We start from the raw sequence: 17,723 nt of genomic DNA on the forward strand, positions 1-17,723 counted from the left end.
TGTCGGGGCCCATGCTGCGCCTGGAGATCACAGCGGTGACCTGAACGAGCTCGGCTTCTTCCGGGTAAATGGGACGCAGCATTCATCAAGGCGCTGCAGAAACGCGCTTGGAGCTGCCAGCCGCGGGCAGGGGAGCACGAGACGGAAGCGTGGGTGTAGAGCAGGTGGGCGCCGTGACGCGGAGCACGTAGGGGAGAACGCCCAAGGGGAGGGGCCATCAGGGTGGCAGCGCCGCACAGCCACACACCCACCTGTGTGAGCTGCGGGCCGGGGTGGTGACCTACGCCCCTGTTCGGCAGGCACCCACAAGCAGGAAGGACTGTGACGCGCAGAGCAACGCTGGTCTAGTGGGAGGGTCACCCTGACGCCTCTAAGCCGGCCCCACTCAGAGGCCTGGTCCTCAGGCCCGGTTCCGACCTCACGGCAGGCGTCAAAATCGGCCCCGCGAACTGCAAGAGAAACCACGCCTAGGTGTTCTTAAGGATCCAGTGCAGACGTACATGTAGGTGACAGCTTTTCGACAACCCAAAAAGACGCGATCTTTAAAAAGGAAAGAGAAACAAACTGCGTGCAAATGCTAGAGATTCTTTGGCTGACATTCACATCCAACCCTTTCACCTCTGGGTAAGACGCGGCCACCCAGCCCTCCGGATGCCAGCGCCAGCCTTGGGCCCCACAGCACGTCCCGCTTTCCACCCCCAGGCCCTGCTGCTCCTGGCTCTGGCACAGGTGATTTGCTCATTTGAAATGTGGTCTGTTCGCCCAGATGAATTCCCCCTGCTGGCGTCTTTCCCTGCAGCGTCTCCCTCCCTTCTCTGTGCACGGTACTTAGCTCCTGTCTCTCGGGTGACATGCAGGGCACGCTTGGTCCCTGCTGTTTGTCATGGGCTGCATTGTGTCTCCCCAAAATGCATGTGTCAACATCTTAGCCCCAGTCCGGCCGAACGTGACCTCACTTGGAAATAACGGCTGTTGCAGGTGTAATTAGCTAAGACAACTTCGTCGAGATGGGGCCTAATCCAGTCACTGGTGTCCTCATAAAAAGGGAACGCGTGAACACAGACACACACACAGGGAGAATACCGTGTGAAGGTGAAGACAGAGATCAGGGTGGTACATCTACAAGATAAGGAACGCCCAGGGTGACCAGAAACTGCTAGAAACTAGGCAAGAGGCAGAGAACAGATTTTCCCTCACAACCCGAGAAAGAACCAACCTCGATCTCAGACTCCTGGCCTCCAGGACCGTGAGATAATAAGTGTCTGTTGTCTAAGCCCCGCAATCTGTCCACGTCTTTACAGCGGCCTGAGGGGACCAATCCACTGCTCAGAAACACCCTGGAGTGTCACAGAGATCTTAAGGGCTCTTTTGTTTCTAAACTCACCCCTGCTGGGGGGGACGGAGGTGGGGGAGGAATAAATCCTAATGGGTTTTTTTTCAGTCTCTTAGAGTCTGTCCGTGGGATAATTTTTCTTCTGAACATTGGGGAAAATATTTGTGCATGACAAACAGGCTACGTGCGTGGTCACAATTTTTGTAGGGAGGCGACCCTGCTTGCAGCAGGCAGTGCATTTGCAGCCCCACGGCATGGGTGAGGCAGCTCAGCACAGGAGCAAGAGCACACGGGCCCAGATGCGACACTTGTGGCTGGCAGTGACATTGGTTCTGGCCTGAGAGCTCACTGGGCCGTCACGGGAGCATCTCTGTGTGGATCTCCACGGGATTTCTCCACACGCTGTGGGCTCCATTCTGAGAGGGAACATTCCTGGAAACTCAAGCAGACGCTGCATGGCCTCTTATGACCTGATCTCCGGAGCCTCCCAATGCCATGCCCACTGCATGTTGATCGTCAAGTGCCTGGGAGGAGCCCCCCTCGAGGGAGAAGAACTAGATCCCGCCCTTCCCATGAAGAGCGGAATCGGCTTCCAAGGTGTTCGTGGCGGTCACCCCAGAGACCATCCACCTCTTCCCCTCCCTTGACTGGGGACATTCCCATTTCACAGGGAAATTGCAAGAAATAAACAAGGTAATGTACAGGAAGCTCACTACCTAGTGTCATTTCAGGCAATATCTCTTTTCTCTTCCTGTTTCCGCAGCTCTCAGCATTGCTCAGTCCCTCCTTATCCCCAGGGTAATTACTTCTCCTCTTCCTTGCTCTCAACTCTCTTCCAGGGAGAGCCTACCCACATCCATAGGTTAAGCACCCACTCCATCCTCATAGTGGCTCCCTCAGACTATATCTCCCTCCCCCACCCCTTCTCAAGTCCCACCTCATGTTTCCAGTGGCAAGGTGTCCGGGGCATTCCTCACGCAGATCCACACTTCCCACCAGGTGCCCACCGCACTTGCCCTGCTTGTGACTCTTGACTCAAGCCCTCTTCCGTACTGCCTCCCCAACACTGCCTTCCCCCAGAGCCTCACTGTCTCTCGCCTGGTCTGCCAGGCCCTTCCCTACTGGGCTCCCCATCCTCCGTTCCTCCCAACCCATCTTCCCAACTTCTTCCAGAAGGATCTTTCAAGTGCGAAATTTGATGACTGTTACACCTCTGCTTGAAAGCTTTCGGTGGCTAGCCATTGCCTGGAAGGTAAAGTCCACATCCAAGCTTGACGTGGAAGCAACCAACCAATAAGGAATTGCTCGTGTCGTCTCAACCTGTCTACCTATGTCTCTGGGCTCACCTTGGCCCTGCCCCTTTTAAGGTTTCAGTTTCAAGGAATTATCAGTGGCCCAGAGCCCCCCGGGGCTTCAGGTCCACGCAAGGTGCCCCTATGCTAATCCTACTGGGTCCACGCAAGGTGCCCCTATGCTAATCCTACTGCATTAACTACATATCAGTCTCCACCATCAAATTCTTAATTTCTTGTTGACGGGGAGGGGGCACTACCTTACTCACACTGGTACCCCCAAGACCTATAATAGTATCCGCTGCACATAGCGGTCACTCTATGAATAGGAGTTAAAGTGAGGGGGGTAGAAATGAATTCGTTGTTTCTGGGCTCTGAAAAAGAAGGAAGGTGCTAGCTCAGAAAGGACTCTTGAGCAGGAAAGGTAACATCAGTGTCTCAGTAAACTTTAACTTAGGTTTCCATTAAAATCCCAACACTTGATTTCTCCTATGCAAGGCAGCTACTAATTGTACCATAATATTTTGAAAATATTCAAGGTGCCACCGTCCCAAATTCTGTACCTTCTGTCCTCTGATTAACGTACAATAAACGTCCCTCAATGTGCCATTTACTTCCCGAGCACAGTTACTGAGGTGCTTTGAGAACAGTGCCCACTTTTCCAGTCTGCTAAGATAGTATTTAGCAGTTTAATATGGCTTCGTGTTTCTCAACACCTGAGAAACATACTACTGTCGTCAAGACACTGACATTCTTTGGGCTTAGCCTGTGAACTGAGATAACCTGGTTTATTATGTACAATCAACCAAAACCAGCTTGGTCTTTAAAACGTTCATCACGGGCTGAATTTGTTCGGTTAGACCCGACCTCAAGTTTACTTTCATCTAGACTGTGCAGAACCAACGTATTGACCAACTGGGCATTCCGTTAAGCCTGGCTCACTCAGGTGACAGCCTTCGGATTTGGAACTGTCCGTAGCAGATTATGATGAATTGAGCAGAGCTTAGTAATAGGACGAGCTAGAATGTGAAATCAAACCCGAGGTGCTTCTGAGGGAAGACAGGAGCACAAATCTTCCAAATGAATATTCCAGCACAGCGGGCACAGTCACATAATTCTCAGAGTCTGGTTTGCCAGAGAAAGTCAGCGAGTGGGACTGGTGGCTCATCAATCTTAACCTGGCTCTAATAGCTAAATGGACCTTGAGGGATGTCACATTCAGACCCGAGAAACAAGCACAATCACAGAATGGTTCTCAAAAGACCTGCCAACACCTCCAATTGGATTTAAAAATAAAAATTGGAGGGGCGCCTGGGTGGCGCAGTCGGTTAAGCGTCCGACTTCAGCCAGATCACGATCTCACGGTCCGTAAGTTCGAGCCCCGCGTCAGGCTCTGGGCTGATGGCTCAGAGCCTGGAGCCTGTTTCCGATTCTGTGTCTCCCTCTCTCTCTGCCCCTCCCCCGTTCATGCTCTGTCTCTCTCTGTCCCAAAAATAAATAAACGTTGAAAAAAAAAATTTAAAAAGGCCATTGTTAAGAAAAGCTGCATGTGTCTCTGCCAAGTCCAGTGCCTAGCGTCAAGTGCTTCCTGCTCCAACTGCATGTGCAGTTAGAGGTGTCCTCATTTAAATTCGAAGCTGTCATGAGAAATGATAGGAAAAGGCACCTGCCCAGGAATGGCAAAATAAGCCCCCAGATCTGATACTTATTAGTCCAGTATATGTATTAGTCAGGACAGGATAGCTGCAGTAACAAACAATCCCCAAATCTCACTGGCTTACCAGGGAAAGATATATTTTTTGTTCATGTCAGAGTTCAGGGAGGGTCAGGCATATGTATGGTGAGGCTGTGTTCGTTTTGGCTTTGCCATCCTCTATGGCCTTGAAGTTCATCCTTGAATTCCCTAAAGCTGGCTTGGGAAGATAAGGGAAAAGAGAATGTAGGGGACTAAGCAGCAGTTTTATGGGGGAGTATGGAGAGCATGAGTCTCTCTTTTGCCCACATGCTATCCAGAACTGAGTCACAGGGTCACATCTAAGTTCAAAGGAGATTAGGCAATATATTTTCTGTGTGCTCAGGAAGAAAAGGAAATGATTGGAAAGCATATTGACAGTTATTGCTAGAAGAATCCTGCATAATTGGCTGGATTAAGCATCGGCCACCTGTGAGAGCCTTTATGTTAGGTAGGTCCTAGAAGGGTTACAAAAGATTTTAAACCATTACTCCCAGCACCCAATGTACAAACTAGTTAGAAGAATAAAAGATCCATACGAAGATCACTGTGCAACAAAGCGGTCTGAATTAATTGCTTGAAATGGGGAAGGAGATAGCATCAAAATGTACTTTAGGAATTGATGGGAGAGAAAAATCCTTTTTGGACACACGGGAGGCTGTCATCCCCAGCTGGATGTGTTTCAGGTGTCTCAAATTCCACATGACCCCAAATGACACACTAATGACTTCTCAAACTTGGTCTCTGTTTGCCACAGTCACCTTGGACAAGCTGTATCCAGTCTAAACGCTCCGTATGCCAAACGTTAAAAATAGGGACACTGTCTCCAAGGACTATGGTGGGAATTCATTCAACACATATTGAACTCTTACGTTAGATTCTATTCGAGGCACTGGGGATAGAATACTGAACAAAATAGACGAAAATTCCTACCTGCATGGGGTTTAATGGAGCACGAGATAATTCGTGAACTGTAAAATTCAATGCATGTGCTCATTGGCAGGTTTTCAGCAATGCCTATGTGATCCTGGTGTGACCCTGCTATGATGGCTGTCCTATCTGGGTTGCCGGGAGAATCATGAGCCATCTGTACATAGACAAATGCCACCACTCCGCATCAAGGGGCACATCGCCATGCGGTGGCTGTGGTAAGAGCTGCCTGACAGCGGACTAACACCTGTGACTCAGATCATTAGCTCCTGCGACTTTTGATTTGAACTGGGTATTTAAAGCCACTCTGGCTCGTCTTTAGCTATAGCTTTTAATACGTATGCCATGTTCCCCCTACATAGCAGACACAACCCTCCGATGGCTCTGGCTTCTGCTGCTTTGGAAGGTAATGGCCTCTCTCAGAGGCCTCTCCCATGCCGACCTCGATGCAAAGGGACCCTCTGAATTCGGCCCCCTCCCCAAACCCAAAAATCCCATCTGGTTGTTTTGGGTATTGTAGTGAAAGACACACAGAAGTGTCCATTTACTGGTGTCATCGTATCTTCTCACTTGGGGGTTAGGTTGTAACATCCACACATAAGGTCAGCTGGAATATCACGTGGACGAGGTTGCCCTTGGAACGCCCCTTAGGAAGGGCCATGTTGGGGACTGATGCGGTCTCTCGGGTTCTCTACCCTTCCTCCAGTTGAGCGTCTGGTGGAGTGGTCTCTTCTTTAAAGAGGATGATGGCAGGAATGAAGGGTCTTCAAATAGCAGAATCACAGTCAGGGCGCTGATGCCGTGAGAGGCTCCGAGCAATGACGCTCCCACAGAGGACCCCAACTGCATGTTGACTTCCCCCCTGTCCCACTTGAGGCTCTCCTGGACTGGGCTGGGATTCGTTGGGTGAAACCAGCAGCCTCTTCTCTATGCTGTTTAAATTTTACCCTTCTCCACGGGCCGTGTGGTTGAACTTGTGTGAGCTGAGTGTGCACACGGCACAGCGCTCACTGCTGTCCCCTCCTTTCCACGTGCTTGGAAGCTGCACAGTTTTCTTGCATGGCTCCCAGGACGCTTTTCGGAACTGAGTCTAGATTCAGCTGATGGAGTAAAGGTGGAGATGCCCAGGTAGTACAAATGACTGACTTCATAAAGGGTGGGAGATGATTTTCCTAAGAAAACAGTAGAAAATGGAACGTTTGTGGGGTCGGGGTGGTAGGCAGATGAGAGGTCTGGAGTGCGAGATTTTGGAAGAATGCTTGGAAGGATGAATGTTAGGTTACCCTGCTGTGTCTTGCAATGTGAACACCCCATTGATGTTTGTAGCAGATGGGACACTGGTTCCCCCAGAGTTCAGTCCCCTCCCTGCAGTGCCCTGCTGGGGGGAGCCCTGTCTTGTTGACACCCAGTGACTATTTGGGGCAATGAGCCATGAGCAGAAGGGCCATGGTTCACCTCTAAGGGAAGCTGTGGGAGGTGCCATGTGCTTGGGCATAGTGTTTCCTGACTGTGTGGGGCTGGCCACATGGGTTCAGGCTGTGGGGTGAAGGTGACTGCAGCCAAACAAAATCAACCTAGGTTGGGCATGTAGCAAGGGCCAACACTGAACATTTGTTATACACACTTAGGTCCGGGGGCTATTTGTTACTGCTGTGTAAGTTGGCCTGAACAGGCTGATACAATGTCTCTTTAAGAGGCTTCAGCCTACATTTAAATTTCTTCTCAGGTCTTTTTAGATGGCAGCCTACTGTTTCTTTTGAATGTAATGGGTTGTGAGTAGTCACAAGTTAGCTTGGTTTTGCCCAAGTTATTGTCAAATAAAAAATCAGAGTTTTGGGGAGACTTTACTTGAACGCGTTACGGCAAGGTGGAGAAAGGTAACTCTTGCAAGGGTGGGGCGCCCTCTGAACAGGAGGTCGACTAGAGTGTCGAGGGTTAGGCAAAAAGGGCTTTTCTTTTATAAGGAGAAGTAGACAAGTCTGGAAAGACCAGTCACAAGGAAGTGGGATCAAAGGGTGGCTTGATTGGACAGGAGATCAGAGGTCTTTGGACAACATCCTTTTCTTACAAAGGTCTGTCTGCTGGCTCAGGCTGAGGATTAGCCCCGGTTCAAGGACGTGGGGGAAAGAGAGGATCCTAACTATAGTCTTAATAACAAGCATTCTGTTCCGATTGACCAGGGAGGACAAATATACTACTAATCATTTGTGAGGCAAAAATGGGACTCTGGAAGGTCTGTCTGCGTCTGGTCTTGTCATCGGTAAACAAGAGAGGCATCCATGAATCTTATCTCAATCATCTGGAGAGGGTTCTTTAAGTGGCCATTTTCTCAACACAAAGTGAAGGGTGTTGTTTCTCGGCTGTCTGATCTCCGGGATTACACGCTCAAGAAAAGTTCCACATTGTTATTAAAATATGTCTGGGGCTGAAAAGAATTTTAGAGTCTAGTTTAACCCTGTCGTTCTTCTAGTGAAGAAACTGAGGCCCAGAAAGATTTTTCCACCAAATTCATATACTGGTCAAAGGCAAAGAGGAGAACGTACCGGAGACTTTCTGGTACTCGGTACTCTTCTTCTAAACCTTGTAACTATAAATATGGGAATACCATGAGAGGCAAAGGAGATAATTTTGGAGATTCTTTGCTAAACTGGAAGCAAGACACCAAATAAGCTTCCAGCATTGAAAATGGACATTCATTCTTCATCTTGGCATCCTGCCTCCCTTACTTCTTCTCCTGTTCTTCCAGAAGGCTTGTTGTCCAATGTATTTTATTTACTCATTGTGTGGGTTGTCTGTCTCCCTGGGCCAAGCTATGAACTCTATGAGATACCGGAGTTTGGTTTCCCGTTTTGTTTCCGAGTGCATCTTTAGGGCTTAGAATCATTCTTGGGGGTTACGTACTCAGTAATATTAAGTGAATGATCAGTGAAGCCAGGGAATCCTGAGCTAAAGAAACCTCTCCTTCAACATCAGCTCTTTCGTAGGTGTATCCAGTCATCTGACAAATATTGATGGGAAGCCTTTTCAGAGTTGTAGGTGTTCTTTCGGGGTCTGGGAATCGAGGGGTCCCTCTGATGTTTTGGGGGGAAGCATGGCAGCAGCTAGTGACTGCTGAACAAGGAAAGTCTCATAAGTGACCCACACAACGCAGAGAATTACCCGAGGGGCATCCCGCTTAGACTGGACGTCAGGGTAGAACTCTCTGGGCTTAGTATTTAAGCTGATGTTAAAAGGACAAGAAGGCAGCCAGGTAAAAGCATCAAGAAAAGCACTCCAGGGGGGCGCCTGGGTGGCGCAGTCGGTTAAGCGTCCGACTTCAGCCAGGTCACGATCTCGCGGTCCGTGAGTTCGAGCCCCGCGTCGGGCTCTGGGCTGATGGCTCAGAGCCTGGAGCCTGTTTCCGATTCTGTGTCTCCCTCTCTCTCTGCCCCTCCCCCGTTCATGCTCTGTCTCTCTCTGTCCCAAAAATAAATAAAAACATTGGAAAAAAAATTTAGAAAAGCACTCCAGGGAGCCGCCCAGGAGAGTTAGGCTTTCCTGCCGTGTACATTTGCAGAGTGCTTTGTGTTTTGAAGTGCTTTTCTATCATTATCACTGGGAGAGCCTCTGAGGGTTAGATTTTTGTTATCACAGTGTCTGGCTTATTAGAAAAGGCTTTCACATATGCCTATAACCTAGAATTCTATCCTTTCTGTTTATCCGAGTGGAGAACAGCTAACCTTTGGAATTTCTGTTTTAATTTGCATGAAAACTTAGGCTTGTAATGAATAACAATGAATGGCAGTGCATTGAGAAGGGCAGATCTGATATACATACATACATTATACATACATTTCCACCCCCTATCTCTTCAGTATATGCTTAGAAAACATTATATATGATCTGCGGTTACTGAGACGTTGGAAAGGGGTAGATTGGTAAGATCTCATCGATTCAAAATATATCTAGCTTAATGATGATCTTGCTTTAAGTTTTAATATATTCATTCGGTCTGTAGAAAAAGAAAGGGAGAATCAAACTTGATTTTTATGAAGATTCCAGGAAGAGGTTGAATCCGTTGACACATGAGACAGTCACAAAAAAAGTATTCAAAAGAAACTTTGGGATAATAAGAATGCTCATTTCAAAAGTCTTAGGTTTTTAAAAAAAAAATGTTTATTTATTTGTGTTGAGAGAGAGAGAGAGAGAGAGAGAGAGAGAGAGGCGAGCGGGGAGGGCAGAGGCGGGACATGGGACGGAGAGAGACAAAATCGCAGGCAGGCTCCATGCTCGGTGGGGAGCCTGACCCGGCTCATCCCACGACCCTGGGATCATGACTTGAGCCCAAATCAAGAGTCAGATGGCCAACCGACTGAGCCACCCAGGTGCCCCGATATATTTTATTTTTTACATAAAGTTACAAGTTGTCATGACAAAAGACATTCCGGAAAGTTACAGACTTTATCTTGTGCTTTTAGTATGTGCAGTGCTGCATGGCTCCAATCTTACAGGAATTTAGGGAGGCTTTACTCTCATCTTTATGTTTGATGTGTTTCTTTTAGGCTATTCGGTAATAAAGCAAGTGTCCAAGGTGTGCTTGGGGCAGAAATAGACCCATGCTTTGAAGTTTGGTCAAGTTGTTTTGACTTTGGCAGAATTTGAACTATAGCTTCCCTGGGAGCCCAGGAATAGGATCCATAATCCTTAAAGTTGGAAATTTCCTTTATCACCAGCTAGAAGACAGTAACACCTTTTATTTATTTTAAAAAAATTTTTAAATGTTTATTTATTTTTGACAGAGAGAGAGACAGAGAGAGAGAGCATGAGTGGGAGAAGGGCAGAGAGAGAGGGAGACACAGAATCTGAAGCAGGCTCCAGGCTCTGAGCTGTCAGCACAGAGACCGATGCTGGGCTCGAACTCACAAACCAAGAGATCATGACCTGAGCCAAAGTGGGACGCTCAACCGACTGAGCCACCCAGGCACCCTGACAGTAACACCTTTTAAAAGCCTATACGTTAACTGCCTGGGTATTTGTCACATATACACCTGGACATTTTATGAAATATTTATAAACATTAAAACAGATTAATTGATAGTGTGAAACATGATTCCTAGAGAATCCCCTGAGCAGCTGCTGACAGGTCCGTACAATGATTTCTAGGTTACATTTGCAGTGATGAATCTGAGGCCCTGTTGGAACAATGCGTTTATCCATTCATCAAGTATTTGTTGAGTGCCTACTATGTGCCTGGCAATACGCCAAGGGCGGGGGATACAGAACTGAAACTTACCGCCTCTGCCCTTTGTAAGCTCGCAGTCCTGGGCCAGCAAATTATACAAAACTTGTTAAGTGAGGCGCGTCTGGGTGGCTCAGTCGGTTGAGTGTCTGACTTCAGCTTAGGTCACAATCTCACAGTCTGTGAGTTCGAGCCCCACGTCGGGCTCTGTGCTGACAGCTCAGAGCCTGGAGCCTGCTTCAGATTATTTGTCTCCCTCTCTCTCTCTCTGCCCTTCCCCCCCACCCCCTGTCACAAATAAACATTAAGGGGTCCCCGGGTGGCTCAGTCGGTTGAGCGTCCGACTTCGGCTCAGGTCATGATCTCGCGGTTTGTGGGTTTGAGCCCCGCCTCGGGCTCTGTGCTGATGGCTCAGAGCCTGGAGCCTGCTTCGGACTCTGTCCCTACCCAACTTGTGCTCTGTCTCTCTCTGTCTCTCAAAAATAAATAAATGTCAAAAAAACTATTTTTACAAAACTTGTTAAGTGCTACGCTATCGTCAAAAAATAACCTGGAGTTATATTTGTTTGCACACTTTACCAAGTGATACATAAATACATGGCCTATGAAAATGCCAAAACAGTTCAGTGAGGTAAACGTCACCCTCCACGCCTGTTTGATGACAGACATTCTTCTACCGAGGGAGGGGCACCCAGAGCCGCAGAGAACGGGGCTGTCAGCCTGGTCCTGGCCTTAACCCAGAAAGAAAATGAACTGAGCCCACGTAGAAAAGTTCTAACCATGCTAGTGGATAGAGGTAAGATTTGGAGGACTCCCAGAATTAATGAAAACATTTTTAAAATTACATAAGGCCTTTTATGGTTTTATTTATCAGGAAAGAAGCATCTGTGGTTTCAGACGGTGCACGACCATTATTTCTCTCTCTCCCCATCGTCTCTTTCCCTGTACTTTTCCATTGTTCAGGTCCTCGTGGAGTTTGGATGACATTTATTGTATAATTTCAATTTCACTCTAAAATGTAATTTCTACATTTCACAGAGTCAAAAAAAAAAAAAACCCAAAGCCCTGGAAATTTTCTGTCTCCCGTTTCCCGCGGCCTGCTCTCGGTGAGCCCTTGTGAGCGGTGAAAACCTTAAATAAACAAAGTCAATCTTCTGAGACGAGACCGTTTGCGTGTCTGTGATTTGCCCACGGACTCTGACAAGACACTGCTATTTTCATAATGACATTTTCTAGCTGAAATGAAACACATATTGCGTTGAGTTCTTCCCTTCCTCCCTCCCTCCCTCCCTTCCTTTCTCTCCTTCTCTCTTCCTTTCTTTCTTTCTCTCCTTCTTTTCTTTCTTTCTTTCTTTCTTTCTTTCTTTCTTTCTCTCCTTTCTTCTTTCTCTTTCTTTCTTTCTTTCTTTCTTTCTCTCCTTTCTTCTTTCTCTTTCTTTCTTTCTTTCTTTCTTTCTTTCTTTCTTTCTCTTTCTTTATCAGATTAGAATGGAATGCATGCCCATATGGCTTTAAACAAATGCGATGAATAAAAATCTAAGCTTCCCAAACCGTTGTATCAGGATCAAACAGTTCTTTTATAAAGATTCGTCCGAAAGTTTGCATCTGTTACTCCTTACGGTCTGTGGCCTCTCTCTCCCTGAAGTGATCTTTCCAAACCCAGAGTCACCTCAGATGCTTCGGAGCCTCCCCTTTACTTGTTAACCAAACACCTCAACTTGATAGGAAAGGTCCTTCCAACAGAGCCCCACTCGACTCTTCTGTGGAATTCTGGTGGGGTTCCATGGGACGCCCACATGCCCTGCCTCACGGACCAGCCACACCGGGCTGATGATGGGTGTGCGCGTGTGCCCAGCATGTGGGTGTCACTCCCCATCACGGGCCACCCCTCCTCGCAGTCTCCAGCTTCCTGGGGGTCCCCCCCAGGGGCGCTGCTTTTTCTTTGCTCCATGAGGGCTGAGCCCGGGAGGCTGTGGGGACGTCAGCTCTCCTGGCTGGTGAGGTCCAGCACTGCTCACCTCCTCTGGGGTGGCTTAGGCTGGAGCTTTGATGCTCTACCTGTGGTCCCAGGGCCAGCAATGTCGACCCGACCTCACCGGTGGGGGGTCCCGTTAGTGGTGCAACATGCCGGGGGCCCCCTGCCGAGCTTAGCCATCTGAGGTCAGTGTTGTCACTTCCAGGTGAATCGGATGCACACCTGGGTTTGAGAGCCCTGCGCTAGGGGAGCACAGGTTGGCTCTCTCAGGTCCCGCCCACCCTCATGAAGCAAAGTGTGCCTTTCAACGGGACCCCCAGGTGAGTCGTGTGCATACTGCATTTATTTTATTTTTATTTTATTATTATTATTGTTTAATGTTTATTCACTTTTGAGAGACAGAGAGCATGAGCGGGGCAGGGGCGGGGACACGCAGAATCCAAAGCAGACTCCAGGCTCTGAGCTGTCAGCACAGAGCCAGATGCAGGGCTGGAAGCCAGCAACTGTGAGATCATGACCTGAGCTGAAGTCCGACGCTTGACCAACTGAGCCACCCAGGCGCCCCGTGCATATTGCATTTAGAACCAGATCTCCGGTATCCCGTGGGCTCTTACCGACTCCTTCTAGGTGTGTGGGGGGTGACGGCGAACAAGGGACAAAGCCTGGGCTTTGACTGAGCCTACACTCGAAGGCGGGGAGTAGGGACTGTCCCCCAACTGGCGTTAAAATGGAAAAAAGAAGAAAAGAAACGAACACAAAACCCAGATAAAATAGGTTTAGAGTAATTCCAGGGCTTGGCATAACAATACGGTATGGAGGAGAGAGAGAGCAGGAGGGGGGCCACGTGAGGACAGGATGGTCAGGCCTCTTTGAGGAGGGAGCACTTGAATGAAACCTGAGGATGAAAGGCAGCCCGTGCTGACCCGAGGGGGCACAAGCCATCTCACAGGGAGGCGTTGCCCAAGGTTGCGGGGCCTGCTGTAGGGCTTCTGACTCAGTAAGTCTGGGGTAGGGCCCTGGAACATTGCCGACAAGCTCCCGGCACGTGCTCTTGCTGCTGGTTGGGGACCTATTTTGAAAACCTTTGGCCTGGGAGCGCTTGGGTGGCTTGGCTGGTTCAGCCTCCAACTCTTGATTTCAGCTCAGGTCATAATCTCATGGTTCTTGGGATTGAGCCCTGTGTCGTAGAGCTCTGCGCTGACGGCACTCAAACAGAGAGAAAGAAAACCTTTGGCTGACAGAGAACATTCCAGAAAGAGGGCACTACATTTATTCAGCCTGTGGACCTTGGGTTGTGAGACAGGCCTGGGGGATGTAATTCTCTGGGCAAAGGGAAGTTATAGGTGGGGTGCGGCAAGGGAGGAACATAGTCTGGCTTGAGTTTGTCGAAGATCCCTTCCGGTGTTCTTGGCAGAACGGATATGGTGGCAGTGGAGGTGGCCTGGGCCAGGGTGACTGCAGGGGACACCGGAGGACAAGGGTTGGTTCTGGCGCAGCATGTGTGTGCAGCTGATGGACAGAGTGGGGCGGTGAGCAAGGGAGGGGCCCAGCGTGACACCCAGCCCCGTCGTTGCCATGGTGACGGTGATGCGGGTTATGCACCAGGAAGACTGGGGTGGGAACGGTTTGTGGGCGGGGAGGAGGACTGCATGTTCTTTTTCACTGTGTCATCATGCTTTATCGTGAGGGCGAGAAGTCTCCGTGGGGATGTCAAGTTGGCAATGGGTATGTGAGTCTGAAACTCAAGGAAGTAGTCAGGGCTGAGGAAGTAATTTGGGGGGGTCACTGGCAGAAAGGTGCTAGCTGATTGAAATCACCAAACTGGCTTGGGTATCCAAGGGGCTTTTAGTGCTCCGGGGTGGGTGAGTCACAATCCCCAAATTCCCGGTCCCTCCCAGTACTCCTGAGCTCTGCCTGGCTCTGGCTGCTTCCTCCTGAGGTGACGCTGGCCTGCTCCCCTACCCTGCTAGGAAAGAAGAAATCCCCAATCCCAGAAACCGGCACCCTTTTCTGTCTACTGCTGTACTGGCCTCCAACACCAGCAACCTCTCCCTGCATCCCTATCCCTTGGCTTAACCCCCATACTTGCCTGAACAGGGTTTTGGCTTGCTGAGTCTGAATGCTTTGCTCTTTGGCCTCTGAGCCCTAGCCTCCCCCTGTCCCATGACCCCACTGAGCTGTGGGCCACAGGCAACCCTTCCCTTGAGCACCTCTGTGGTCGCCCCGGTTTCTGCTTATTCCCAGCACGCGGGGCTGTCTTATCGCCCACTTACTGCTTCGACGGTTTCCCAAAGCAGTTTAAATCATCAAGCTTTGTAAAAGATGGGCCTTTCTCAAACCTGAGTCTAGATCAGTTCTTCCGACTTCGTTTTCTTTTCCCTTTTCTTTTCTTTTCCAATTTTTATTTTTATTTTTATTTATTTATTTATTTTTACGTTTATTTATTTTTGGGACAGAGAGAGACAGAGCATGAACGGGGGAGGGGCAGAGAGAGAGGGAGACACAGAATCGGAAACAGGCTCCAGGCTCTGAGCCATCAGCCCAGAGCCCGACGCGGGGCTCGAACTCACGGACCGCGAGACCGTGACCTGGCTGAAGTCGGACTCTTCACCGACTGCGCCACCCAGGTGCCCAACAATGGCCTTTTTAATCACATTAGATGGTAAACACCTTGATGCAGAAATTACTCCTTGATTCTCCACGTATCCTAGCTCTAGCAGAATGAAGTCAACACGTGTGTGTTGGATTAATTGACATACACATATATTTACTCTGTCCCAATTCCAAACTATTTGGAATAATTCAAAGTTTAGGCATTTGGGCGAAATTAGATATAGATACAGATGATATAGATCTTCTTTCAAGCAGCAGCAACTCTTACACTTCAAGAAACAAAAGCTTCATCCACGTGTTGGAAACCAGACAGCCCTTTCATTTTCCAAGAGTTTTTATTTACCTCGTCAGTAGAAGACCCCAATGCCCTTTCTGTTTGCAGGTTATTATTCTCTGTTTGGCACAGAGGCTCTCACCGTGGTGTGAGAGTGCCATTTCTGATCTGCACTCCACTGTACAAATCCAAGAATAATTTGTCCGTGAGGCACTGAGAGCCTAGCTGGGAAGGTCAGTATCATTTAACGGGCTTTCAACACCCACTACAGTTAGGACTGCCATTAAGGCGGGCATCGGGATTACCACTTGTTATCTGCTAGCTACCGTGTTTTTATCCTGAAAACATCCAAGATAAGGCTGGTTGGGTTAAAACGTTAAGTCATTCCTATAAAGCAAAGGAAACATCCAGAGTCGCCCACACTCCACTCCTTCTCCCCACAACTTACTGCTCCATTTTCCCAGCCGAGAGCACCTCCTTCCAGAGACAGTCGTCAACTCGGAGCATCTCAGAGGAGTGGTTCCCTACTTTCGACGAAAACTTCTTTGCATAATTGTCACACTGTTGTCCATTGGAACAGAAGATCCACGAGAGCAGGCACTTTCTTTCCTTATCTCCAGCATGTAGAACAGTACATAGTAAGCACTCCATATATACATCTTGAGTGAATCTATTGATACACGAATGAGTTTGCTTCATCAACCTTCAACACTCCGGCTCTGTTTCGAAATGGCCCAACTATAACAGCTTCTGCCCTTTTGATTTTCCTCCACGATGTTGTGATTCTGCAACAAATTAAGCAACTGTCTGTCCAGATCCATGATTTAAATAGACCACTGGAATCCACCTCTCTATTTCAACACACTTCCAAGCTTTGAAATTGTCATCGCCAAAAGATGTCGAAGATTCCAGAGAGTGGGAAAACAAAAGTCAGCCAATCTTTATTATTTACAGCATATGGGATTGTTTGTAAAATTCTATACACTATAAACTGATCTCTGAGGAACCCAACTCATCTTAATGGAGCCAGAAGGGGATGGCTACCCTATACCCCCCCCCCAACACTGATATTTGATCGGAACAGGAGCACACACGCTGGGTTAAGCTGGTACTTTCATGGCTTTTCAGGCTGCTATTTTAATTCTGCCCACACCCAGGAGAGGCTTCCTATGAATGACAAAGGATCTTCTATCACAGATTTTAAAATAAAATTCTAATGTGATATTCTAAGACTGATCTCAGAAACTAAAGTAGCAAATAGTTTTAGGGGAAGCGGCAGTTCCATTAAGCTCATTGTTCTTTTGTTCCTGGTTTTAGCAGCACGTTGAGCCTAAAGGTGTCACGAGAAGCCGTTCAACACCGTCCAGATCCACACGTCCTTACAGGAGCACACGTGGCTCTCCGAAGGGCCTGTCCGTGCTCTGGGAGCTCCCCAGGAAGGGACTGATTACACAGATCATGTTCCCCGTTCAGTGAATGAAGTTGACCCCGCCGTTCTCACTCATCAACCCCCGTGTGCGTTCAAGGAGGCAGAGAAGAGGGGGTAGGGAGAAAAAAGTGTTCCCACTCGGGTTGTGAGGCGCCTCATGAATTCTGCTGATTCTCAACAGGCCCAGCGCGGTCCATCCAAATGCCCACACCTTTTTCTCAACAATTCCTCATCTAAGATTCTAGACTTACATAAGCACGTGTGTGGAAGATGGACGTTAAGTATTAATTGAAAAGGAGGATAAATGGAGACAACCTGAATGTCAGTTGTCATGGGGATGGTGAAATAAATGATGGTGTGCCCACACAGCTACATGTCAGGCAGTCATTAATGTCTGAGTTTTTCATTTTTTTTAAATCACGTTGACTATCTGATGGGAGAAAATTTCTGGTATGTGTGTCCGGAGAGACAGAATTTCATTGGGATTGCCTCCAGGGCAAGTGAAAAACTGGGGACAAAATTAAAAGCAAGAACTTTTACTTTTTACTTTAAAATACACCTACATCGAATGTTTTACACATGCATAGATCATTTACCATTAGATTAAAATAAAAATTTTTAACTACATAGGTGGTAAAAGTTGAAAATCCCTGGGAGTGCCTGGGTGGCTCAGTCAGTTAAGCAACCAACTTTGGCTCAGGTCATGATCCCGCAGTTTGTGGGTTCGAGCCCCACGCTGGGCTCTGTGCTGACAGCTCAGAGCCTGGAGCCTGCTTCGGATTCTGTGTGTGTCTTTCTCTTTCTCTGTTCCTCCCCTGTTCACACTCTGTCTCTCTCTCTCTCTCTCTCTCAAAAATAAATATTTAAAAAAAATTTAATTTAAAAATAGCTAAAACCCCTGTGTATGTCATATAAATACTAGAGAGA

The 17,723-nt window shown here is 48.2% G+C and overlaps 2 long non-coding RNA genes across 3 annotated transcripts; both read left to right on the forward strand.

Moving 5' to 3' along the window:
• Window positions 1–590: 590 nt before the first annotated feature.
• Window positions 591–2,048, forward strand: LOC109495972. Of its 2 annotated transcripts, none has more exons than XR_002151701.3 (2): window positions 591–729; window positions 1,442–2,048. It is a non-coding gene; the product is annotated as an uncharacterized LOC109495972 (long non-coding RNA). The 2 variants fall into 2 exon arrangements; XR_006592593.1 differs by having other exon boundaries at window positions 593–729; window positions 1,541–2,048.
• Window positions 2,049–13,999: 11,951 nt separating this feature from the next.
• LOC123383178 lies at window positions 14,000–17,454 on the forward strand. Its single transcript, XR_006592649.1, has 3 exons — window positions 14,000–14,205; window positions 15,476–15,600; window positions 15,832–17,454. It is a non-coding gene; the product is annotated as an uncharacterized LOC123383178 (long non-coding RNA).
• Window positions 17,455–17,723: the final 269 nt, after the last annotated feature.

Source organism: Felis catus, chromosome F2 (genome assembly GCF_018350175.1).
Source record: "Felis catus isolate Fca126 chromosome F2, F.catus_Fca126_mat1.0, whole genome shotgun sequence".
NCBI lineage: Eukaryota > Metazoa > Chordata > Mammalia > Carnivora > Felidae > Felis > Felis catus.